General features: G+C 46.4%; 1 pseudogene; it reads right to left on the bottom strand.

Moving 5' to 3' along the window:
• Positions 1-3,199: 3,199 nt before the first annotated feature.
• The window catches only part of LOC129677824 (glyceraldehyde-3-phosphate dehydrogenase-like), a 60,883-nt pseudogene continuing 36,574 nt past the window's right edge, over positions 3,200-27,508 (bottom strand).

Raw genomic sequence — 27,508 nt, 5'->3', positions numbered from 1 at the left:
GTTGGTAAAACAGTATCTAGTAAAATATGCTGGGCTGTATAGTAAAATATGTGGTAGCCACACAGATTTTTCCAAATATACATGAATCCCTTTTTAAAATCTACTGGATGGGTGCAGCAGACATGGGCAGCCCCTGAAACATTTGTGTCGGCGCTTTTCACTAAAGCCAGCACCCTCCTGAATAAGTCAGTCTAGCTCAGTCTTATGAAAACAAATTGCTCTGAAAAGTTGGAACCTGAATGATGAGGAAAAGTCATGATGCGGGCATCCCGTCCTTCATCTCAGCACACTGCTGTTGGGAACGAGGGGGGAGGACGCTAAGACAGGAGAATTGCCAGAACCCTGTGGCCCAGCTCACCTGGCAGACAGCAAGGAACACAGAGAGAACCCTGAGAGAGAGAACACAGAGAACCCTGAGAGAACACAGAGGGGGAACCCTACCCCAGACGAGGTGAGGGTGAGGCTCAGCACGGGAGCTGTCCTCTGACGGCCACACACAGTGTTGAGTGGCTCCCACAGGCCATGCACAAACAAACAACACACACCAATAGCCATCCTCACGATTCTGGGGGCTCCCAAAAGCTTGAGAAGAGGTGGCTGCAGCTAGAGTGTAAAGTCCTTACACACGTGTGATTGTCCAAGGCTGAGGAAAGGACACTCAAGCAGACAACACTCACAGCTCATACACACTATGCCTTGACGCTGCTACCTGGTAGGAATAATTTAAAATGTTTTGGAACATCCTGTGGCCCTGTACCACACAACAAACCAATGTATATCACACCCTGAGGGAAAACCCACACATCAATAATTTTAAAAGTGCGTCTTGTTAAATGTTTCCTTAGGAGGCAGGATCTGTTTCTTCAGTGTTGCTTTTGTTTGTTTGTTGTGTTAATGACGTGGCTATACTTGTGTGATTTTTGTCCTCGGGTTTCCTTGCTCCCCAGCAAATAAAGCATGGCTACATGTTCGAATGACTCATGTGCCCCCTTGAAGATCCTGGGTAAAGAAAGTACAATGTAAGTTACTGTGTATACATACCTATCACACTTACAAGGAGCACCTAGAAACACATTTATTAGTGTCGGGCAGGGAGCGTGAGGTTTTAAACTTCGCTTTAAATCATAGACGTTTCAAGCCACTAAGCTCTATTTTTTGTGATTAAAGGGTGTATTTAATTTGCACAAACACACATTTTTGTCAATAGGATATAGGACTTTTATCTTCTCCGAGGGGTCAAGTGTTAAGTCAGAAACATCTTTCAAAGGAAACGTGATAAAAGTGATGTCAAATTCAAGCCAGTGATCTGTCCCAGAACAAAGTATCCTATTTTCTCTCTTCAAAGGTTTCTAACAAGTGGGTATTAAACTTCATCTTAATGTTTAACACACAAATTTATTTTTCAAACTGCTGCTTTGAAAGCTGGGGCTGTGAATTCTGTGAGTTTCTTTCATGAGTCCCTGCCAGCCAACGCGAAGCAGCGGTAACTTCGGTAGGATTTCATCTGGGCAAGTGGCAGGACTAAATGCCTAAAGTGATCCCACTGTGCGCGGAGCTCCGGGCTCATTTGTCAGATCTGCATTTCATTTGTTTTCCTTGAGCTTTGCAGCAGTTTATTGATAAGCTGGTTTTTGTCGCCTTCGCCTTCCCTGCATTGATCTTGTTTGGTCCCTGGCTTCCTAGCAATTAGTGAGTCGGTGACAGGAAGGGGAAGTGCAGGGACAAGCTCCGCAGGCTTTCCCTTTCTGGAGTGGCTCATGGCTGCTGTGTTGGGAAAGTGTGCATACACATGTATTTTTATTTTTGTAAGAAGCCGGTCGGCTTCGGAATATCATGAACGGTTGGTGCCATTTTCTATGTACTTCATTTCTGTTGTTTATTTTCAGGGAAACTGACCTTAACAGACATTGAACATCTGGACTGACGGACCCTTTTCATGATGGTGGTGTTGAAAGCAAAGGAGGAAACCCCTGACTCAATACTTCTCCCCTGCAAAATCAAAGCTGAAGCCTTCTTTGAAGGTCGGGAGCGTGCATTGAGAGGCAGGCTCTGCTTCAGAAGATCCTTCACCACTCGTTTTTCCTATGGCCCACTCCCTGGGAGGGTGCTAGTGTTCCACATTTCCTGGAAATACTGATCACTTCCCCCTTCACCACTCTCCTAACAAAGACAATGTCAGGAGAGCAGCGGCCTGCTGGTGACAGCACCACAGGGGCAGCCTGTGGCAGGGCACTGGAGGGAGCTGATCCCTTTGCCCCTTGTGGAGGAAGGAGAAAAGTTCAATACATCTCAGATGTCAACCAGGCCATCCATGCAAACAGCTTTAAAGACACTTCTAACATACTGCTCAGAGGGCCAAAAACCTGAAACTGGGTAGGCCGTGGACCTAGGGGAAACCAAACCCAAAGACTGTTGTATACTGATAGAACACAGCAATAACACGACTCCTGAGGACATACAGCTATACCCATAGGTCAGTGTCTCGCTCAGCCATCACCAGAAAAGCTTCTCCTTGCAGCACATAGGAATTGACGCAGAGTCCCACAGTTGGGTAAAGACACACAATGGGCTGGGCAAGGAGTGAAAGATTTTGGAGCACTCAGTCATAAGCAGAATGTCTCTATCAAATGGTTTCCCTCAGGGCTCAAGGAGCCATGTGAAAGAAAAGGCAGAAAATTGTAAGAGCCAGAGGTGATGGATGACTCCACAGAAACATTGTCCTCCAAGAATACTGTCCTCCAGGCGAAACAGGACTGAGGCACACGTGAACGCACGGAGACATACTTCAACACTGGGTGTATTAAGCGCACTTTAACCTGTACATGGGGTAGATCCATGCCCAGGAGTGGTCGACTGATAGAAAACTCACCAAATGGTGTCTTTGTACACTGTTTATCTCACACTGCTTTGTTTGGGCATTTGTTTGGGCATCTTGTGTATTTAGGTTTCCACTTCTGTGTTTTTGTGGGGTTTTCTTGTCTTGTCTTGTCTTGTGTTTTGTTTTTGTTTGGGGGGGGTGCAGTGAATTTTACTGATGGTATTTAAGAGAGTAGGGTTCCCTGTTATTCCAGAGGTCTGGGATGGAAACTGTGAGAGAGATGCTCAGTGTCAGGGGCTGAGTTGGGACAGGGGCTCCTCGGCAGCCAAGGGCCTCTCTCTAGCTCTTGTGTTCTTGCTGGGGTAGGTGGTCCAGAGCTTCTTACTCCTTGGAGGCCATGTAGGTCATGAGGTCCACCACCCTGTTGCTGCAGCTGTATTCATTGTCACACCAGGAGATGAGATTTACAAAGTTGTCATTGAGGGCAATGCCAGCCCCGGCATCAAAGGTGGAAGAGTGGGAGTCACTGTTGAAGTTACAGGACCTCAGTATAGCCCAGGATGCCCTTTAGTGGGCCTTTGGATACCTGCTTCGTCACCTTCTTCATGTCATAATACTTGGGCAGGTTTCTGCAGTCTGCATGTGAGAACCAGGACAGACACCTTGGGGGTAGGAACACACTAAGAAGGCCGTGCCAGCGAGCTTCCCGTTCAGCTCTGGGATGACCTTGCCCACAGCCTTGGCAGCACCAGTGGATGCAGGGATGATGTTCTGGGCAGCCTCAAGGCCATCACACCACAACTTTCCAGAAGGGCCATCCACAGTCTTCTGGGTAGCAGTGATGGCGTGGACTGTGGTCATGAGTCCTGCCAAGATGCCAGAGTTGTCATGGATGACGTTAGCCAAGGGGGCAAAACAGTGGAGCAGCAACCATTGCTGACAATCTTGAGCAAATTGTCATGCTTCTCATAGTTTACACCCATCCCAGACATGGGGGCATATTGGGGGAAGAGGCAGAGATGATAACCCTCTTGGCCCCACCCTTCAAGTGAGCCCCGGCCTTCTCCGTGGTGGTGAAGACACCAGCAGACTCCACAACGTACACAGCACCAGCATGGCCGCATTTGATGTTAGTGGGACCTCGCTCCTGGAAGATGGCGATGGGCTTGTTGTTGACGACAAGCTTCCCGTTCTCAGCCTCGACTGTGCCGTTGAACTTGCCATGGCTAGAGTCACACTGGAACATGCAGACCGCGTAGTTGAGGTCGATGAAGGGCTCACTGATAAGAACAATCTTTGCCAGAGTTCAGGCAGCCCTGGCAACTGGCGCCCCAAATAGCCAAATCCGTTTACTCCCACCTTTACCACCGTGCCCAAGGAACAAGCCTGGCACCGCACGGGAAGATGCGGCTGTCTCTGCAGCAGGGGGCAGAGAACCTTTGTCTTCTAAAGAAAGAAAGAAAAGGTGTAGAATTGGGTGGGTGAGGATGTGGGAGGGAGTTGGGGAAGGAAAAAACTGTAATCACAATATAGTGTATAAATTTTTTTCAATAAAGACATAAAGAAAACAGTATCTTTATAGCTCTGTCTATTTTATGTGCGTGAGTCTTTTGCCATTCTCACACACGTGTGGTGTCCAGAAGGTGTCAGATCCCCTGGAACTGGAGTCACAGATGGTTGCGAGTCTCCATGTCAGTGCTGGGAATCGAACCTGGGACCTTTGGAAGAGTAGCCAGGAGTGCGTGCTGCAGTGTTGGGTATTACCTTTTTGCTGTTACCTGCCTCCCTGACGTCTCCACCAAGGTATCTGGACAATGTCCTGCTCTGCTTCTTTGTTTGTTTTCTAGCTATGAAAACTTCATGAAACCATTGTCACATTGGAACATGAACTTGGAGGAAAGCTGAACCTGTATTTCCACGCCATGGCCACTCATGTTTGGCTAAAGAATAAGCTGTCTCCTACCCTTAGAGGTGAAAGCTATGCTAACATACTTGTTTGTGTGTTTCTTTTTATTTATTTATTTATTTATTTTTGCAAAGATCTTGAGACAGTGGGAAGTTTGGCATGTTCAAGAAGTGGTGAGGAGTTGAAAGGGGGAAGAGGAGACTTCCATTTCAGAAGTGAAGATCAAGCTGCTATTTCAAAGACCATCCCTTTAAGTTGCCATTTATCTCCCTGAATTATTTCTTCTCTCTCTAAAGCTTCCTTGCATCCCTCCCCAGTCTATCTAACACTCTGAAGTGTGTGCAAAAGTGAGGCCAGGGGATTCAGTCTGCAAGATAGCATAGCTCAGTAGCTAAAGGTGCACCCTTGAGAAAGCTGTTTTACTTTGCGCGATGACCACCTATAAACTTTGAATAGTAAAATACCGTGTGGAAGTAGAAGGCATTGAAGAGCATGAAACACCTGGGTGCAGAGGCGATACACCGAGGCTGAGTAGCCACGCAGCTGAGATGAGCAGGAAACCACCAGAGGAGGAGGCAGGGGACAGCCCAGCAACGAAGCAGGAGCCTCCACTGAGCTGGTGAGCCGCTTGGGAGTTTCAGATCCAGGCTCGTTTCGAGCCATTGAGGGGTTCCGAGGTTCTGATGTACAGGGCTTGTGAGATGGCAGAGTTGGCAGGGAGGTTCTTACTCTGCTCAGGCAACTGCAGGTTGTGGATAGAAGGGAAGACGTTCTGCAACAGCCCCTGCCTCCTAAGGACTGAGAAGAGGTTCAGCATCATTTCAGGGCCTGACTCTGGTCCTGTTTCATCCTCACTGGGATGCCTGACTGGGTCAGTGGTACCCCACACAGTCACTTTGGATTCCACAAAGGGAAGGACTGAAGGAACCAATGAAAAGGAGGCACCCAGAGCAGACACAGAACCCAGCGTGCACATCCACAGTGAGTACATCAGCCCTGCCATTTCCCATGGCAGCAGCTGGTCCCAGAATGCCTGAAGAGGAACTCAGAATTTGCATCACTTTGCACAGGGACACATCTGCACCTGCCCACAGCCTGGAAGCCTACTGTCAGGTGACTTCAGCAGCTCTATAAACCATTATCTACTTCCCCATTCCATTCTTGCTAAGATCAAGAGGGTAGCTGCAAGTTCAAGGCCAACATGGTCAACAAAACACATTTCAGGTTCCCAAGGTAGCTGAACCTCATCTGGAGTTGGCAATCTCTTCCGTCAGCTCTAAGTGCTAGAGCTGCAAGCGTGCACCACCACGTGAGGTTTGGGATATACTTAAATGTTAAATTTAACACTTAAACTTACTTGCTCACCACACTGCTGAGCTAGGTTCCATGACTGGCATTTTCCCTTGTTTGTGTGAATTCTTCACCCAACAACGGGCTTCGGCAGGCTGCTTGGCTGCTCTAACAAACAGTCTGGGGCAGCACAGACGAAAAAGCAGAAACTGATTTTCCTCAGGTCAGCTGGGCACGCAGATCAGCAAGGCAGCACGGTTGGTTTCTTCTGAGGCCTCTCACTTCAGCCCATACTTGCCTGCCCCCTGACCTGCTCTCAACCAGGCCTTTTTCTCTGTGTGTGAATGTTGTTGGGTTTGTTTGTTTGTCTTTGTAAGTGGACAGAAAACATATTGGTTAACAACAACCTTACTTTAATTTAATTGCCTCTTCGCCTAATTCCCCGTCTTTGGATAGAGTCACCCGCTGAGGTCCTCAGGTTGGGATTTCAGTAGAAATGTAGAGGACGCACAAAGCAGCTCCCAGTACCACCCTCGCCTTAAAGGTTGTTTTTAAACAGAGCATCAAGACCTACAACTGAGTGGCAGGTTCTCCTCCAGTTTCACATCTCTCTGTGTCACAGCAGACAGTCTTCCGCTGTTGCCATTTACTGTTGTCCTAAAGCCTCTCTAACTTCTCACATTCAGTTATTGGTTCTCTTTAATTAAGCCCTGTGACCACAACAGCGAACAAAGCTGCCAGAAGCAGGTCTACCAGACCCGTGGTAAGCTCGCAACACAACTTCTTGCATGTTTAGGGATGTGGACACTGGCTGGGGGAGAATAAACCCAGCAGCCGTCTGTGCTGAGCACGTGGGAGGCTTATTTCAGGGACTTTTTCTTCCCCCAGGAACAGAATCTGGGACCTCTTGGGCCCTCAGGGACACCACTGCCTCCATTTCTGTCTGTGTAGAGTTTGTTCTTTGATGACAGTCCCCAACAGTTACCCATGAGTTCTTCCTGGTGGCAAGCCTGGTATTCTGACAGAAATCCCTGTTGGCTGGAAGGACCTGCTGTTCTGGAGGCCAGCTCTGCCTTCTGGCAATTCCCAGTCACTTCAGACGTCAGGAATGTTATCCTTCTTCTATCTAGGAATGTGTGCTTTATCTTCCTTCTGATGTTTTTAAACATTCTTCACAGTCTTCAGGAACAGCCCTGTCCCCCATCTTTTCCCCTCAGGTGTGATCTCCTTTTCACTCTCCATCCCAACTGCCTCACACTGGTCCATACCACCAAGGTGTGGCCTTGCTCACCACGGACTGGGACTAAGGAATCCAAACATGTACAAACAACCTCCTCTCATCCTTTGCACTCCCACCCACCGAGATAACTGAAAAACATTTTGTTTTGCCTCTGACAAAACGCTCAGATCTCTTTGTTTAAGCAGCAAGGATGTGGAATGAGTTGGGTACAGATTGGCTGGGCAGTTCTCGTCCTCCTCAGGCTCACGAGCACTACTATGTTCACTTACACAGGAGCCCTGGAGTCCTAACTCAGAACCGGCTGTGCCGCGCTCACCCCTAACTCCGGCATACTTGTTATCTACAAGGAAGGCTTTTAAGCGATCTCTAAAACCTACTTACATTTCAACTTTGACATATTTCAGTAGAGACCCTAGAAGACGAGTAAAACTATTTATCAAGTGTATGTCGTGCCAGGCACATGTTAATGTGCGCGTGAGTTTACGTGTGCGTGAGTGTGTGGAGGTCGGAGAGCAACCGCACTGTTCAGTGAGAAGAGAACTGTCTCTGGCCTGGAGCTCACCCAGAGCCCTGGTATCTGCCTACGGTCACTACTCCAGCACTAGGGTGACAATGGGCACAGCCCACACCTGACTTTTGAAAGGTGGGTCCTGGAAATTCAGCTCAGGCCTTCATGTTTGCACAGCAGAGGCCTTATTGACTGAGTTATCTCTCCTGCCTTCAATGGTATCTGTGGTCATTTGTTTTGTTTTTGTTTTTCCAGTTCTGTGATTGGATCTAGGGCCTCATGCGTGCAAGGAAAGCACTTTACCCCTGATCCACACCCAGATCTCCTGGGCCCTGTTGCCTCCCCAGAGCCTGTTCTGGAGTCAGCATTTCTGTTCTAGTTGGAGGCACTGAGTCGTTCTTGAATAAGATGTCAAGACCTGAAAACCAGACCCTAAGCACTGCTCACAGCAGCTGTGTCCCCCTCTAGGTAAGTGGACAAGTCACTTTTCATCTTTTAAGATCTCTCCCTTGCCCCTCTCCTTCTCTCCCTTTCTCCCTTCCTCCCTCTTCCCCTCCTCATCTCTCTCATCCAGTTAGGCAAAGTGTTAGTGTTTTATCTTTAAAACACATCAATAACCCAGTGTTTCTTCAGCTGCCACAAACTTCCCCTGGCCCAGCCCTCCTCCTCTCTCCTCAAGACTCCTGCCCCAGCAGCCAGACAGCTTGCCTTGTTTCAGCCCTTGAGTTTCTGTAACTCAACAGCCTTAAGGAAATCTTCTAAATCCAAGTGGCTTCCCATCACTCAGATAATGGTCGCTTCCATACCATTCAGAACAAGTGTTGAAGTGCCAGTGACGGGCATGAGTCCTTCAGTCCTCACACACACCAGCCTGGCCTTCCTTTGCACAGGTGGCCACGACATCACTGCTTACTCCACATCAGCCTTCTTCTTCTCTTGCCTTCCCAGCTAGGCACACACTCACCTGAAGGGTTTTACGCCCACTGTGCCTCCTGTTAAGCTGTTCTCATAGACATGTCTGCATACCTGGACCCTCTGCTCTCGAAAAATCAGTGTTCAAGTGGCCAGTCTTGCTGGCCATCCCCGACCATCTGGAAACGGAGAGCATCCCTGTTCCTAATCCACTTTATCGTGTCTCCCCGTACCCCCTCCCACCCACTCCCCACACTGCCTTTTCTTCATTCTCCCATGCAGTCACTGTCACCGAGTTTGCACTCAACTTACACACCTGCTACTTTAATGGCTCTCTGTCCATTCCATGCTGCCTCGCAGTATAAAACCCATTTACCCTGCTCATCCATACACCCTCAACCCATGTCCATCTGTGCCTTAACACAGCCCGCTGGTGTCTTCTCACCTTGATTGAGTAGAACGGCTTCAAGATGGCCCCTGATTGGCTACTTTCCACACCCACCACACCCCACATTTCCAAGAAGCAGGATGGGGGCCATCTGGTCAGGTACTTCATTTTATGAGTCACAGACCATGGATGCTTCCCCTGTTTAGCACAAGTTAAAGACAGTTCTTAAGAACGCCGGCTAGGATAGCTGTGTGCAACGGCACACACTATAATCCCAGCACCTGGGAGATGGATGCAAGAGGATCAAGAGTTCAAGGACAAGCGAAGCTATCTAATGAGTTCAAGACCGGCCTGGGCTACTTAAGACCCTGCTTCGATAAAGGAATAAAGGTTAGCATGCACTACAGTTCTGTGCTGTGCACAGATCTTGTTTTCATTTTACAGACTAGAATGGAATTTTTTATTCAGTGCTCCAGTTTTCTGATAAATAAATGACCGGCAGTTAGGTGTTGGCTTGTACTAGTAGATGCTGGCGACATGGGGAATCATTTTCCAGATGTGAAGATGTGATCTTTCCATTGCACTGCTGAAACCCCCTTTTCGCCTCAGCTTCCTCACAGCAACAGCTCATGTGCCCTGTACCTCACCCACTGACGTGCTATCCCTCTTTCAGGCATGAAGATATTGCTCTATCAGAAGACCCACATTCAGTTCTCAGTATCACACATCACGTGCCTGACAACGATCTATATCTCCAGCTCTGGATCTAGGGGGATCTGTGTTTTGGAAACTCGAATTAATGTGCACATACTCATACACAGACATAGACATACACATAATAAAAATAAAAGTAAACCTAAAGAGGAAGACAGAGAATACTGACATAAATATAAAATAAAGTATCCAAGGTCTGTGGGGACACAAGAGCTCTACCCAGAATAAAGTAGAGCAATCCAAGCAAAGAACAATAACAAGAAGCATGATTAATTAATAAGCACCCGTTCCAATGTCTTCACGGTGTAAACGCCAGGGGAGGCGGTAGGGAGCTGCCTCGCCCCGAGCCCCGCTCTTATGGGGGTTGCTATCCTGAGTCGGGGGTTACAGTACTCACAGCTGCACATTCTTGACTGTACTGCCTTATGTTTTATGATCCAACCAGATGTAGGCCATAAAACGGTTTTATCTATTCTGTGGTTTGCTTCATACCAAGAAAATAAACTTCAAATGCCTGACTTCTTCATGACGGTTCCACTATCGCAAGCAGTAGAGCAAACAGGATTTTGTTGTCTTTTACCCTGAAAATGCTCTAAAATCAAAGTCTATTTGGAAAGATGGATCTCCACTCCTGGAGATGGTAAAAAGGCCAGGATGGTTTGAATGGATTATGCTGTGTGTGCAATGGCTGGTTCTATTGATTTCTAGGCTGATGGACCATGGCCTTCATTGATAGCTCCTTTTGGTTTCCTCCAGACTGAAAAGGAAATGGTCCTGTCTGTGCTCTGCTTGGAGCCTGCATTATCGATATTCTTTAATCATTATGTTGGAGCATAAAGCTGCTGTTATGTTGCAATTATGATGTGTCTTTATAGAATGTAGTTAGTGAAACAAAAATAGATGATGTGACAGGCGGGGCTGTCCTGCCATCTCTGTGAGGCTGAGCTCAGTTCACAGAGCTGGGAAAGAGGCTCCTGGCATGCTGGCTCTCTTGGCAACAGTTACACAAAAAGAACATCTCTAAATTTTCTAAACAGGGAAAGTTGTTTCCACCATTTTGGCCAGTGGGTGGCCTGCAGAAGAGCAGAATCCATTTCCTAAAGCAAAGTGTTCATTTTAACTCCTACTTCTCTACATACATTGACCCTCTTTCCCACCACGTGCTAGGGATGCAACCACGGCCGCATGTATGGTAGGACAGGTCTTTTACAGCCCTGGCCCTAGAAATCTCTGGACGTTTTTTATCAAGTTGACAAAATGAAGAAATGAATTGAGGTTACGAACACTCCTCAGGAGCAAACTAACAAAACTGCGTCCAACTGCTAATGTCTTGTCGGGGCTCCGATCTCCATTTTATCCAGCTGTCCTGCCACCCTACTGGTGCTGAGGTTCCACAAGACAAATGAAGTCAAGAGTCATGACAAGAGCAAATACGTACTCTGTGCTTTTTATTCTTTTACCGTGTAATAACTGAAAGTGAAAAACAAAACCAAATCTGGTGGCCGTGCGTGCTTAGCCAAAAAGCTGTTTCTGTTCCTAAGTTACCTCTGAATGGAGATAGTTGTCCAAGCTCAAAAGAGATCTTTCGTCCTTTAGTGCAGAGCTGTGAGCATCTCCCACCTGCCTGGGGTACAGAAGAACACCCAAGAAGGACAGCAAGTTTGCTGTTCAAAGCCAGTAACCTTCGGGGGCTGTTCTCAGGACACCATCACCTGCCTGTTCCAACATCTGAAAGGTCACTTGCTGGAATAATTGAATCGATCTGTTTTGCCTTCTAAATGTGGTCATCTACATTAAAAAACCACTTTCTTGAGGCTTCATATTCCTAGGTTATTACACGGTGGTGATGACACAGAAAGCAATAAATGAAAATTGACACCTTTTGTGTGTGTTTGTTTGTGGGTTTCTGTTTGGCTGGTTTTTGGATTTTTTGTTTGTTTGTTTGTTTTGTATTTCTGTCCTGGGGACTAGACATGAGTTGAGATTTGGGTGAGATACCGCAGGGCTGAGAGTGACTGGGCTCCACTGTGTTTCACAGGAGAAATTTAGCTAAGATGAGCTTCACACGTGGTTTTGAGAAAGAAAAGGGAGGTGGCACAATTTGCAGACACAGTCAAGCACGCAGCCCGCTCTACCTGGTATTAACATGCTCATTAAAAGTATATGGATTTTGGATTTTTCTTAAGCCACAGCTGTAATTTTACATTTCCTCCAGCTACCCCTTGCTGGCCAGGAGACAGATTACATAACACTGGGTGAGTCCTTTGCTTCACCCTAGGGGCAAACAGGAGGAGCAGGGGGGCTTAAGATGGAAAGGACGGGCTCCTGCCCTCACAGCTCCAAGCCCTGGGCTTTTACCGTCTTCTTTGACCACACACTCAGATTTCACTTACTCAGAATAACCCTGAGGTCAGAGGAGAGTCAACTTGATATCTGAATTCCCAGAAAATCCAGTTTTCGGGTGGTTTCCTTCCACTGGCAGAACACCAGCTTGATGAGGGGTCCTGCTCCAGTGGGGGCTGCTCACACCCCTCAATTCCATCCACAGTCTGTCTTTTCCTCTGTGACAGGCTGAAAACAAGCATTTTTCCATCTCAAAATAACAACAGTGAGAACACCTGCTTTGTAGCCTCCTTAAAGTTTGTTCTGGAAATTCAAACATCTGTCATTTAATGGAGTGGTGGGCAAAATGCTCCATGTTGAGTTGCAAGGCAGGGGACCCTGTCATTAAATATCCTTTTTTGAGAAACAGATAGAAAAGGAGTTAATTGTCTCTTCTTGAAAAGACTGCTCCAGATCACCAAAGGTGTCTGTTTCCATGCAGGAAAATGTATTCAACTCATTCTAGTAATTTTCCACGCTCTGTCCCACTGGCTACTATATTTAATTATTCTAAATTGCTCTCCGCATGAAAACGTGATGGGCTTCTGAGGACCATTGCAAGGAGGTTTGTCTATCGGAAAAGCGCTGGGAGTTCTCAGCCTGGTTTCCCACATGCCATTGGTTGAACGACAGTGTGGACTGATAATGAGGAGGACAGGTGCCTCCCCCATGGCATCAGACTCTGTGCCCTGCTGTCCTTGTGTCCCCCAGACTGCAGGCCCTAAAACGAGTGACCTGAAAACTCACTTAGTGTGTAAGCTGAAAGTGACGACAGATGAGCATCATTAAGAAAGGAGACAGTGACAGACGACAGATGACACCCCTGCCGCTCTCTCCACCACCCTCTGGGAAGCTCAGCCTCCTCTGGGTGAGGAGCCACGCTGGGGATGAGCACATGCAGACCAACTCGATGGCCTGATGCCATTCGCAGCTCTTCACAGACCTGGGTCTCTTGATGTCTTTACCAATTGGCACAATAAACCGGCTTGTTTGTCTCCAGCAGGAAGACTCTACTGTCTTTTCTTTCCCTAAAACTAAGACCCTTTTAGTTACAACTTCTATGAAGGTTTATATAATGGGAGAATTTTTATTATCATGTTTAAAAATATAGATTTTAGTCAAAACCCCCTTTTTTAAAAGTTTTTCTTAAGAAATATATCTACCTCTTACCTTTTTTGTTGTTTTTTTTTTTTTTTTTTCCTTTTGTTTATGGGGATTTTGTTTTGTTTTCTCTTGTTTCTTGGTGATTGTTATGGTTTGGACATGAAAGATCCCCCACAGACTCATCTGTTTTCACACTTGGTCCCCAGCTGGTGACACTGTTTTGGAAGGCTGTGGGACCGTCACAAGATTAGCGTAGCTGGATGAGATAGGCCACCACATTTTTGTCTCCATAGTCACAGCTCAGTCCAGCTGAGTCTCCTCTCTCTCCTGTCTCCTACCGATGGGGTAAGGAGCCCTGGCCACGTGTTTGCACACTGTGAATCCCACCTTCTTTCCCCCAACATGGACGAAAGCAGGACTAAGGTGGGAGCCTCACTAAGCTGTGTTTGTCAGGTCGTTGGTGACAGCACAGTGATCCTTGACAACACCAAAGCCCAGAGAGGAGCAGAAAGTAAAGGCAGAGCCCTGGCAGGGAAGTGTGTGGGGGAAAGGCTCCCTGCCTGAAAGAGGAGAACTCAGGCTGGTTCCTCCTTCTGTAGGTCTGTCTTAATTCCCCAACAATGCTTTTGTTTTTTGTTGTTTTTTTTTTTTTTTCTTAAACTCTACCTTGGGTGCTTGTTATATAAATTAATCAGACAATGCAGAGTCTTATGGACAAATTGTAAACAAATTTTCCTAGGTCGTGCTGCAAGCACAAGGGCTGGGGTTTGATGGTAGCAACCACATGAGAAGCTAGGGGATGAGGATTTATAACAGCAGAGATGGTCAGCCACCTGACCTGACTGACAAACCCCAGGCCAGTGAAAGGCCCTGTCAAAGAAAAGAAAAGAAAAGCCTATGTCCTTAAAGAAGTGTATCGGAGCTGACCTATAGTCTACACACACACATACATGCACACACACAGAGAGACACATACATACACAGAGACACATATACCAGAGACACACAGACACATACAGAGACACACATACATGCACACATACACAGAGACACAGACACATATACACAGAGACGCACAAATGCATTCACACGTACACACACACACATACCATTTTGTGTTTCTTCCAAAACCTGACTGTCTGCCGCATTACCACTAACTAGCTAGGTAGTCTGTCTCTAATGACTCTTGTCAAGAATATGTCACAATGACCGCAGGTTTCTTCCTCTGGGTGGCTTTCTTTGAGATTTGACTTAAAATGACACACACCTCGCTATTCTTCTAGGCATGAAGAGTTTTCCTTTTGTCTTGGTTGGTAGATTTTAATGAGGTGAAGCCAAGAGAAATGTGTCTGGCTTAACTGACAAACCAGTTCCATGAAAAAGCCCCATTTTAAAGCCCAGAGCCTTACCCCATACTGGCTCATCTGCATTACAGTCAAATACCCAACAGCTCTGCTCAACACTGGCATGAAGATAGAGGCTGTTTAGGTGGACCGCTTCTAAACCTAAACCGTCGAGTACATGCTTGTGGTCCTAAACACAGCAACACTGTCACCAAACAAATAAAGTTTGAACTACCCAATCTCAAGAATGCTTTTGACAACGCAGCCCCTGGGCCCTGCACTCCTCCAACCTAGGGTGGCCAGTCATGTGGCTCCGTGGGGCCACACAGCCCTGCTTGCCCACCCTTCCCACCCCACCTAAATGCTACCTCACGGACCACCCTCTGTTTTCATCTATACTTGCTTCTAAAATCAGCAAATATGACTTTAACGTAAGTCTCAGCCCCATCAGGAAATGCTGGAACATTTTATGTACAACGTTTAACAGAGGGTTTGCTGCCTCTGACCCTTAAGGGGGACACTACTGTTTAAACACTAGAGCTGCCAAGTTTTAGGAACTCTCCCCAGAACTGTGTTCAGATTTTCACAGAAAAGCAATTTAGGACAAAAAGCCCCAAGGATGCCTTTGCCATTTGTAACATATATTTGCGTCACACCCCTCTCCATGCGCAGCTGGGATACATACAGTGGGACGCAGTGTTTGTATTCTATCTAATAAAGCACGGTGCCGTCCTGACTTACAGCTTTAAATTAAACAAGTCTAACTTTCAAATTGCATCTTTCCTAAGATAGGAATAGGGAAAATGTCACCAAATGTCAAAGTTTCTTGATTTGAGCTCTTTTGCGGGGCGGGGGAGGCTGAGGATGGAACCCGGGCTTCATGGGAAGGAGGAGAGCCCTCTAACTCTCGCTCTACCCCTCAGCTCCCAGCAGTTTGCCGCTTTGTTCTGCCATGTCTCACAGTTCAAGAACGCTGTAACCTGCTGTATCAGGAGAGGCACAGTGGCAGGAAGCCTGGAGAACACTGCATGTGCAATCGGGAAGCAGCTGCTGAGGTTTCCTGGGCTCTTCTTTCGTTGTGTTTTCTGTATTTAGAAGTCACAGAATCTATATGGCCACAAACACACAGAGATCATATGTAACTCTTTACTACATGCTAATTAAGCAAATGTTTTCACAGAATACACCACCCATTTCACTATCTTGTATTTTGTAGGGAAGACTTCAAATATGGCAGAATCACAGTGTTAGTTCACAAATCTTGATGCACTGGCCTACTCCCAGGTTGCTTAGGCACTTGTGATGTCAGCATTGGTGGTCACACAGAAGCCCTGGATAAAAGGACCCCTGCCTCCTGCTTCTCTCTGTCGCTCTCCTCTCTTGCTCTCTCTGCTTTTGTTTTTCTGTCGGGGCAACCCCTCCCCCTCTCTGTCTCTGTCTCTCTGTGTCTCTGTCTCTGTCTCTCTCTCTCTCTCTGCCCTCACGGCTCACTCAGGCCCTAACTCTCTTCTGTTTTCTTTCCCCCAAATAAATATCTTTTGTGCCAGATCTATCGGATGTGTGGTGTATTTTTAAATATATCATAACACACAGAGCCCCAACAGCCTAACCATGAGCACTGTTTTCCTGGTTCTGGTTGGGAAATCGGTACTATGCCGGACAGCAAGGTCGACCCTGCCAGCTTTCCACTGAGACTCCGGTAGTCTGAGAGAGACCTATCTTGGCCTTTGGCATGTCTGTGCCAGCTTTCTAAAAGGATTTAATTTAAATTGTTTTACACTTGAGGACTCTATACCTGAGTACTCTGCACTCTTTTGTCAGTGGGACCCAGATCAATGGGTCTCAGTAAACCGCATTTTCACAGGAGCCTCACACCACCACACACACCTCCTAATCTCACCCCTCCCAAGGCAGAGCAACGATGCCTCCCTTGAGCCTTTCTGCTCTGCATCTCACTCCTGATTCTGCCTCTCTGAGAGTTCCACAGCCTCTTTTCCCTTCAGGAAGCCTCCAGCCACTGGCATGGCCATTCATGGTCTTCTTACCTGGATTTTTGTTGTAGGAGCTGGGTTATTATTCACTTCTCCCAAACACACACCCTGAAACCCCCAAGATCAGCACATCACTTACATTCTTCCCTCCTGATGCTGGATATGCTCTTAGCTCTCCATCTTTGCCTCCTTTCCCAGTGACATCCATCAGAGTCCACCTCAGGAACCATTTGCCTTCAGTTTCCTTTTGTTGGTTCCCCAAACACCTGAACTTAGGACCACAAGGATTCAGCTGGCCTCCGCTCTACCCACACTGACAGAATTTAAAATACAAATTTTCATTACAAGAAAAGTCTTGCAATTGGCAAATGGGGAATTTCATTAATAAGACAATGCCTGTGGCATTATGAGAAGGAGGCCCAGAGCAGTGTTAGCACTGCATTGTGCCCTGGCCCCTATCAGCTAGGATTCAGTACTCACACACAGAGAAAGGACGCAGATACTGAGCAAGAGAGCAAGCGTCTCTCTGTATTCACAGTTGGCCACACAAATCACAGTCTGAGACCCAGAGAAGGCTTCTGTTTTGGGAAAACACAGTGTCCCAAAGCCTTCAGGCAAACAAACCCCAGCTCAAAGCCATCTAGCTTTGGAGAGTTCCTTTCCGGGGGACATTCTGACTGGTTCTGCCCTCCTGTTCTATGCCCAGGGCCCGGGAATCGCTCAGGACATTTCTTGCAGTGTGAGTTGAGGGCCAGCCAAGAGAGGAAGCTGGGCTTTTCGATTCTCCAACCTCACTTACTCAGCCACCCAAAGATGCAGAATGTCTAAGACACAGTTAGCACACACATTCACCAATAAAAGAACGGTAGAGGTAGGATCGCCCCAGTCAGAAACTGGGGAAATTCTTTCTTCTGCATACTGTTTTCAAAAGTTCAGACTTTCTTCAGCACAGAAGTCAGCCAGCAATTCCCTCCAGGAACTAGTAGCCTTGCTCAGAGGGGAAGCATTTGTCTGGGGACCCAGATTTAAGACAAGATACCCATGATAACCCACGGGTGTATGGGTAAAGTTTGCATTGCTGAGTCACTGCGGTTCAAGAAGGCTCTGCAAACGCGGAGCTGGAAACATATACTTTAGCCAATCTCCATACTGTCCAAGAAAACACTACAGATTATGAAGTAACTGGTGCTGTCTTTGCTCACTTGTGTTCCTGGAACTAAAGGCCACAGTCTGAGTCATTTATGCAGAATGGCAGTTTATTTAGCACTTAGTTGTGGAGGCAGGGAAGTCCAAGACGCAGAGGCTGACCCTGCTGAGGGCTTCCTGCCCTCAGCACCGTGGGGTGGGGGACGTAGTCACAAAGGAGCAGCAGCTCCAAAGAAAGGGGATGGGAGGCCAAATGCAGTCCTTTATTGAGCTTGCTGTGACAACTCTCCCGTCCCAAGGTAACTTAATGCATCTAAGGGGACAAAGCCTTCATGGCCTACCTGCCTTCTGAAGCTGTTGCTTGGGGAACATTCAAACCATAGAAAGAGCATAATCCAAATGGTGACCAGGGTTTGGTTAGTTGACATGTTAGCTCTAGATGGTGTGCTCATGCTATGGGGTACACGAGCTCTTTTTCTGCTGCTCTGATAAAACACCATGACAAAGTATCTTATGGAGGAAAGGGATTTGGCTCTCAGCTCTAGAGGAATTGAGTCCACCAATGAGAGGGAGGTGTGGAATGGCAGCGAGGGTAGGACGCTGGCTGGTCACGTCTGTGAAGCAAAGAGGGAGAACAGGAAGGGAGATAGAGCTATATGCCCTCAAAACCCACAGTGACACCCTTTCTCCAACAAAGCTCTCACTCTTAAAGCATCCAAGATTAGCAGAATGAACTGGGGACCAATTGTTCAAATACTTGAGTCTATGAGGGACATTTCTCATTGAGGCCAGTATACTTGAACAACCCTGAGGTCAAAGTCCTCAACAAAATCAGCCTGGCTTTTCATGACAAAGTCATGAGCTAGTGACACCCTCTCTTAAAATAAAAATCTTAAAGAGGAGGGGTGGAGAGATGGCTCAGAAGTTAAAAACACGTGCTGCTCTGTTAGAGGACCCGTATTCAGCTACCAGCACCCACATAGTAGCTCGTAACTATCAGTAATTCCAGATTCAAGGGAGCCAACACCCTCTCTGGCCTCTTCAGAAACACTTGTGGTACATAGATATCCATGCAAGCAAAACACCAACACAAATAAATAATAGTTTGAAGATATTTTTTTTAAAATTCAGCCTGCAAAAATCTTTTAAAAAAGAAATTAAATTAAAGAGGTGTGACTGTGAGGGTTCAGGGCTAGCTCAGTGACGAGGTACTTGCCTAGCACAGGCCTGGCCTAGAATTGAGCCCTAACACTAGAAACAAAAGAAGATTATTTTGAGGAAATATGTTTTCTAAAATGTTTGTAATAGTCATTACATGCATTGAACTATCAAGAACTTTCATTGTAGTGCTGAAGAGACAGAGGTGGATCTCTTTGAGTTCAAAACAAGCCTAGGCCAACTAGGTTCCAAACTGAGTTCTAGGCCAACCAAAGCTAGATAAAGAGACCCTATTACACACACACACAAACTTTTAGGGATTCCCACGGCTAGCCCGAATAACACAAGTACCTAGGTGAATGTCCTCGAGTGTGAGGCATATAATCACATTAATATGATAACTAAAACCGTGGTCAGGCTGCCTGGTCTAGGCAAGCAGACTAACCAACAAGAAGCACAAGAAGGCAATTGTGGATCACGCGTTGATAGGAAATACTCAAACAAATTGTGATAAGATGTAAATGATTTTTGTAATGAAGTAAAAATCAAATATTAGGTTTTCTATTGCTGAAACGCATGATGAAACACCATGACCAAAAGCAACCTGGGGAGGAATGGGTTTATTTGGCTTACGCTTCCACATCACTGTTCATCATCCAAGGAAGTCAAGACAGAAACTCAAGCAGGGCAGGAAGCTGGAGGCAGGAGCTGACGCAGAGGCCATGGAGGGTGCTGCTCACTCATGATTGCTCACCCAGCTGCTTTCTGATAGAACCAGGACACCAGCCCAGGGATAGCCCCTGTACAGTGGGCTGGTCCTCCCCAACAGTCACTAATTAAGAGAATGTCTTACAGACTTGTGTACAGCCCAGTTTTTAGGAAGGCATTTTCTTAATTGAGGTTCCTTCCTCTCAGATGACTCTAAACTATGTCAAGTTGACATAAAACTTCCATCACAAGTATAAATTACAAATTACAAAATTATAGAATATAAAATTATTAATCACAATCTAGAATGTGCCTTGTAAATAAGGAATTGGAAATGAAGAGAGAATGAAAACAAAAAGAAGCTCTTTTACTTAATCTTAGATTTGGAAGTGGGATACTTATCTTCATTTGTAGTTAAAGGGTCTCAAGTCATCTCTCATATTTAATTGAAATACTCACATAGACACATGTAACTCTGGGATGTGTTTGCTTTTTATGAAGTCTAGCTATTGAAAATACATTGGACCCAAACATGCATGCCCTTTTATGGCCAGCAGAGACCTCCGGCCCGCCCGTGCATATTTGGGAGTGTTAGACAGAAAGGAAGGGACCTGAGCGTGCCCTGCAGAATCGCAAGCTGACACATCCCAGGAGCTCTTCCCACCCGAAGCCTGATGCAAACACACACTGTACTGAAAGGCTTTGAAGAGCAGCCAGCCTCCCCCAGACCCCAGAGACAGCACTCCAACCTAGATTAGGCACTTGGTAAATTCTTTTCTTTCTTTCGGGGAAAAACAATACACTTTAGTAGTCTTTCTAACGTGGTCTGACAGTTAAAGAAGAACTTTCTTTCTGGATGTCGGGTTTTTTTCAGGGAGGGAATGGCACCTGGGTATCTGTATTTTGTTTCAGTCTCATCTCCCAAATCTTTGGAGGATAACTTTCCTCGCAACCATCTATCAATCAATATTAGTTTTAAGAAGAAGTGAATTTACTCATACTTTCTTTTCTCTGTGTAGTATGTAAAAGTTTCTTTGATGTCTCCAACTTAAAAATGAACCCCATCTTAGCTCTTATCAAATCCAGTGGATTTTGTAACAGAACACATTTCTCATAAAACAAACTTTGAAGTAGATAAATGTGCTTCTTCGCTTTGATTCTTCAAGCACATTGCCATTACACGAGCTAAGTTCATTGTCTTTGAACTAACTATCCATAGGTCAACCTAATACATTGCCTAAGCCAGTGGTTCTCCACCTTCCCTGTGTCACAATGTTTTAATACAGAGTTCTTCTGTTGTGGTGGCCTCCCGACATGAAATTATTGTCTTGCCACCTCATAGCTGTAATTTTGCTACCATTATGAATTGTAATGTAGATATCAGATATGCAGGGTTTCTGATGGGTGACTCATGTAAAAGGGTCATTCAACTCTCCAGAGGAGTCAAAACCCACAGACTGAGAACCACCGGCCTAAACTGTATTTTATTTTAGGGTTTCTCTTACCTTTTAAAAGTTGATTAACTATTTCTCAGAGTACACCACTTCCACCTCCCTTCCAGAGAAGCATCTTTCAAGGTTCAGAAGCCCTGAATTCTGTGCCTTTTGAGGATGGAGAAGGAGTGGACATGGACTAGACAAGCAGCCAAGATAGGCACTCAGGCCTGCAGCAGAGGAGAATTACAGGAGGAGCCATCTGGGGCGGTAGGTTCCACTAAATGGATGTCTTCGGCTTGCCATCGTTCACAGTAATTGCTGTGTCCGGGAAGTTGACTGTCTCTAGAGATGAATCTATTTTAAGTTTAATGGCTCAGTAGACACTGTTGAAAGACTAGGATGGGTTGTTCTCCTTGACTTTCCCAGTCTGGGCGAAGATATGCCTGTATAGGTACAATGCACACCAATTACTCCTCAAACCGCCCCCCAAAAACCCACCTTCTGTAGGCTTTGTGTGCATAAAATACTAAGGCACTTGAATGACTTAGTAATCATATTTTTTGTTTTTCTATACCCGTCTTGTCCTGTCAGTGATATAATGTGCACTTCAAACCGAATCGATACAGAGCCAAGAAAAAGCGAAGACTGTGCATGCACTTATTCAGTGTGATTTGCGTTGGCCTTTATGGCAGCCGAATGTGCAATTTTCATGAACTTTTATTTGAAAGAGCCTTGGCATTCAAAGATATAACCTTTGTGGAATAATAAAAAGCCACCGTAAATGTCTGTGGCACGTAGTCATTAGTGATCTTTCTGAAGAGCAGATGAAAATCAGTCTCCACAATGTGTAAAAAGCTATGTGGCTGATGCGGACCCCACCAGCACCTACACTTCAGAATCTCTGCAGCTCTCTGCCTGTTGGTGTCCATCTGGAAACACTCGGAAGAAAATCATAAGAATATCCCTTTTCAAGAAGCATGATATTAAAGGTGAAGGCAGAAGAACACTAAGAAGGTGGCATTTTCTAATTCTTTGTGTTCATCTAATAAATGCTAAGGATTTATCTGCTGACCACTGCACAGGCTGCAGGAATATGATGTGAGCATTTTATGTGCGGTTTCAGTTTTTCTACAGCTTACAAGCTATGAGAGAGAGGAAAACACTCAACCAGAAAAATCAACAGCTGAACCGAGGATTACCCATTGTTGGAAGCAGTAGGGCATCCAAGCTCAAGGTGTGATGAATGTCAGAGCCTTAACGCACATGGAGGCATTGCGAATTACCTGCCTGCAGAAGCTGTGCTTAACCCACGCCCGTCAGGATGCAGAGACAGATCGATTAAGCAGAGCAGGAAGGAATGTCACTGCACGGAAGGCGCACATTCAGGGATGAATAATGGTCCAAGGGGCTGCAGCGCTTTTCCCCAAAATTCATACATTAGAGTCTTGGAAATCAGGGACTAGCAGCCTGAGTCAGGAAGCTGTTGGAAGCAGGACTGTCAAGTGAGTGAGGGACCAAATGCAGGCTGGTGCTGTGCGGAGAGTCTGGTTTCAGAAGAGACTCACAAACTCTCCTTTGCACAACTGTAGGAACACGGTTAACGTCTAAAATGAAGAAATGAGAAGGAAGCTCATTTAAGATGAAAGGTCATATCACTTAGAAAGGCCAAGTTGGAGAAGCCTGTGACAATAGATAACTATTCATCACTCAGGCAGGAGGTCTGTCTGAAACAGCACTGTAAGCCATGGTATAAATGGGCCTGAAACTGAGGGAAAGGCACAGTGTAGCTAGGAGGAAAAGGAGAAGGAAGCTGGCGCCCTGTTGTTGCATGTCTGCCTCTGCTGACGTTTTGGGTCACAAAGTTCTGTGCTCTGGGCCCTGTGTTGATCTTCCCAGGTTTGTACTCACAGCATCCCCTCAAGTTATAGCCAACAAACACACCAGACCCTTTCGCATGCTGTATTATCTTTGACGTCGTAAATCAGATATAGTGTTTTCCCCTAACATTCACTAGAAATGGTTAGGGTTTATGCATTTTACATGAAATACGATATAACTTCACTACGATCCTCCTCCTCCTCCCTCGCCTGGGACAGAACGTCATTCTCTGCAGATCAGGAGTCTTATGTGAAAACCATGCCGTCTTTATGCAACGCTTTAGAACCTAGGAGAACACCCTGAGCCTGTGTGGAGCTTCTTCAGCGTTGTTTTAAAGGTCTATAAATCTGTCTGCAAGTGTACCTTGGTCTTCTCAAGTCTGCCCTATGTGTAGGCTGACCCGTAAATACAATGCTACATTTGATTAAAGGAACACTCAGGCTACCCCACCAGCTTGCCTCTGACCTTCCCAAGCCTGACACCCGGGAACTAATTGGGCAACATTTAAAGCATTTCGCATTGGAAGCATTAAAGCTGAGGGCTAAAGATCGATCCCCTTTTTATTACCCAAAGCAGATTTTAGTGGGTCAGATTAGCTGAGCTCTGCAAAAGATATTGGTAAATTTTTCCCCAGGTGCAAAGGTGGAAAAGATATTAAAATTCTTCAATGTCTCCCCAATGCCTCAAGAGAAAACCCAGTTTTTAGCAAGGCAGACCCAAGCCCTAGGAGAGCTGGCCTCTGATTTCCTCTCCAGACTTGTCTGTCTGACTCCACTTGCTCCTTTGACGGGGACACTCGCCAGCCCCCTTCTCTAGACAACTCTGCATCTTCTGACTTTATAGCAAAAGCCTCTTTTGATAGAGTAAGTGACCCTGATGACACACAGGAAACTGCCAAGTCCCCAGTGGCTTCCCAGAAACCACGGCCAGGAAGATCAGTGTGCATCTGTTTGGCTGTCTTCCTTCACGGTCACCATCGACTGAAGCCGTCTCCATTTGCCCACCATGAAGAAAGAAAGAGATACAAAAAGCTCCCACATGCTTCAGCGCTGGCTGGGGATGGGAGGAGCGACATGGGTGATTTGGTGGGTACACTTCCCTTCCAGTGCCCCAACCTCAGCCTAAACTAAGTGGAAGATATGGCTCCCACCACACAGCATTGCCAACATCTGTTACGAATGACCTTTCTTCCACCTCAGGTGATGAATGCCTTGGTGTTGGCTCTGTGCTGTGTTTGTTTTCCTTCTAGCAGCTTCCCTGTCATACTGCAGGTGTTCAGTAAGCGTGCATTCAAATAAAGGGCAGGTGACGGATGAGTCATGTAACATTAGGTATGCTTGTGAGAGTTTTCACCACCTGGGGAGAATTTGCCAGGCACTTTAGCTTCTTGCAAACTCTTGCTATGATGAAAAACTTTCAACATTGAAAGCCATGACTCCCAAAGTACAGCCTGGAAAACTGGATTTTCTCCACTCTTCCAGGTCACCAGAACAAAGGCTGAAATGGAAGCATCATAGGAGCCTCGAAGGCAGAAAGGCAACAAATCCCCCATTTTTGTCCAGGAACAGTCTGGTTAGATATACCTGGTGGTTTAATGACATAAACACCATGGCAATAACTGGCCACTCTTTGATTGTATTTAAATTCTGCTCCACAAGACAAAACCCGTATCTGGCACCATTTTCAGTCCTACCACTAGACCTGTCCTAGACACTAGGGAAGAACCTTCTGCTATTGTTCTAAATAGCAGAATAGCAGAGATAATATTTGTCTTAGTTAGAGTTTCTGTTACTATTATAAAACACCACAAGCAAAGGCAACTTGGAAAGGAAAGGGTGTATTTCATTCATACTTCCATATCGCAGTCCACCACCGAAGGAAATCGGGGCAGGAACCCGAAGGCAGGAACTGAAACAGATGCTGTGGAAGGGTGCTGCTTGCTGGCTTGTTCTCATGGCTTGCTTTGCCTGCCTTCTCATAGTATCCAGGACCACCAATCCAGCGGTGGCCCTGCCCACAGTGAGCTGAAACCACTCCCATCAATCATCAATCAAGAAAATGTTCCACAGGCTTGCCCACAGCCAGTCTGCTTGGGATATTCTCTCAGCCATGTTTCCCTTCTCCAAAATAACCCTGACCTGTGTCACGTTGACGTGTAATTAGCACAGACGCCCCCAACTGGTCAAGGTTCAAAGAATAGGAGAAGATAGAACAGTCAGCCCAGAGGGGACACGTACGTCACAACCCCACAGCAAAGCATCAGAGTTGCTGCAGAAGAGGTAACAGAAAGAGTGTCAAGACCCAGGTGACTTCAAGGAAACATTTTCTGGATGCCACTGAAGCCACATATATGAACTCAGCAACTGCAAAAGCATGCACAAGACCTGCACAAAGGCAAGTCAGACAAGTCAAACCGAATCCCGCATGCAGGGCAGAGTTGGACACAATCCTAACCATAGCCAGGGAGCTATTGACAATTGTTAGATATGGACAGGCAGGCACGTTGTCTGTAAGACTGTGTCGGCCCTGCCATTGCTGCGGAGGACCACACATCTAAGAACATTCCGGCCCCACAAATTAGTCCTTTGTTTGTTTGCTTGTTTGTTTGTTTTGTTTTAAAAAGAAAGAACACAAAGTTAGTTGGGTGAGTGGGGAAAGAGGCTCAGACCTGGGAAGAGTTGGAGAAGGAGGGAGAATATAATGAAGACATGCTGTATGAAACTCTCAAAGAATTGATAAAAATGTTTAAGTAGCTCAAGTAGAGAGCAACTTTGCCAATTCACAATGAAAGGAGGAGGAGGAGGGGGAGGAGGAGGAGGGGGAGGAGGAGGGGGAGGGAGAGGAGGAGAAGGAGGAGGAGGAGGGGGAGGAGGAGAAGGAGGGGGAGGAGGAGGAGGAGGAGGAGGGGGAGGAGGAGGAGGAGGAGCTTCCATCACCGGAAGCTGTGCAGCAGCACACGCCTGCATTCTCGGTATTTGGGAGACTGAGGCAGGAGACTGGCCCAAGTGTAAGGCCATCCTGGGCTGCAAGTATTGGGTCATCCGCACCCAAGGGGAAGGCCCCGCCTCAGTAATCGCTCAAACTCTACGAGAAATAAAGACTATGAGAGGTCACACAATGGGAGGGTCACTAAAATACTTGCCTAGCCAGCATGAGGACCTGAGCTATTGCAACGAAAAGAAGTGCCTGTCTCCCCTCCTCCACTTACACCACCTGAGAGTGACACTCATGGCTGTGTGTACTGCACACACTCTGACCTGTGTGTACTGTGTGTAAATACTGCTGTGTAATGGGTGTGCATGCATGTGCGCATGTGTGATGCCTTCCGGCTCCTTTGGGCTCCAATTAGGCACTGAGCGCCATCACATACAAGCATTCATAGATGATAGCCTGTTAAGAACTTAACACTTAACACATGTCTCATTTTTGTCAATTCATCAATAAAATTAACATTCATCAAAGTCATAAAATCATGTTTTACAGAACAATATTTGTTGTTTTTGATCATTCTAAACAGTAAATTTGGGGAGAGGTTAAAATTAATGGGATCACCAGGTGCAGTGGGGCACACCTGTAATCCCAGCACTCAGGGAAGCAGAGGCAGGCGGATCTCTGTGAGTTTGAAGCCAGCCTCGTCTACAGACTGAATCCAGGACAGCCAAGGCTACACAGAGAATCTCTGTCTTAAAAACAAAACAAAACAATTAACAGGATCCCTGAGCCTAGCAGCAGTGAGGCCCAGGGAGTTTCATCACCTGGCCGAAGTACAGTTTTGCTTCACCCAAGGCCCCTTCCAAAGCGCAGAATTATAGGACAGGGAGAGACAGAGAGTGCTGTGAAGCTGTTTTGAACCAGACAGTGTCTGCTGTCCAGTAACAGAATGCTGTGTGTCCTGATAAATAGTCACTCACGATGGGGGATTTGGTGTCTTTTAGAAGGGACACTTGAATAAAAGGGAATTTGGCGTTTTGCCCAAGAAATTCGAACTGAAAATATTGACTTGTTTTTCTATAAAATATTTATTTCCATTAGAAGCTTGCTTGTGGACAAACCAGAAGTTGTTCCAGGAGAGACTGCGCTTTCTAGCCGCTGATGCTTGTGCCATTCATTGTACAATTGTACGATGCCAATTTTTTTCCGTTTGTTTGTTGGGTTTTAATTTTTTAAATGCCATCTCTGAATGAAAACAATGTTTTGGAAATGGCATGATAGAAGGATTTTTTTTTAATGTGAAGTAGATGAGGCCTCTCTCACACCCAAAATGATCCCTGCAGCTTACAGAGGCGTTTTCGCTGGAGCTTAACTTCTCAGTGTTTTCCAGGTGCTGAAAGTCCTGGCTGGAAAGGAGAGGTATCCGAGTCCCTGTCTTTTCAAACAGGTCCTCTTTCAGGCTCTTGCTAGTTACAGATCCGTGAGCCAGCTGACAGGCCCACAATGAGGCTGCAGGGGGCCGGCTGGACTCTTCTGCTGGAGGACCTGGGCCAGGCGTGTCAGCTCAGGGACAATGCCCTCCAGCAGCCCGCGCTGACTTCAGACCTCACAGGAGAAAGGTGGGAAGGAAAGAGCCCCAGCGCTTTTGTTTGGTG

The sequence above is a fragment of the Psammomys obesus genome, unplaced genomic scaffold (genome assembly GCF_907164565.1).
Source record: "Psammomys obesus unplaced genomic scaffold, mPsaObe1.curated_primary_1811, whole genome shotgun sequence".
Classification (NCBI taxonomy): Eukaryota; Metazoa; Chordata; class Mammalia; order Rodentia; family Muridae; genus Psammomys; species Psammomys obesus.
This window is presented reverse-complemented; position numbering and strand designations above follow the sequence as displayed.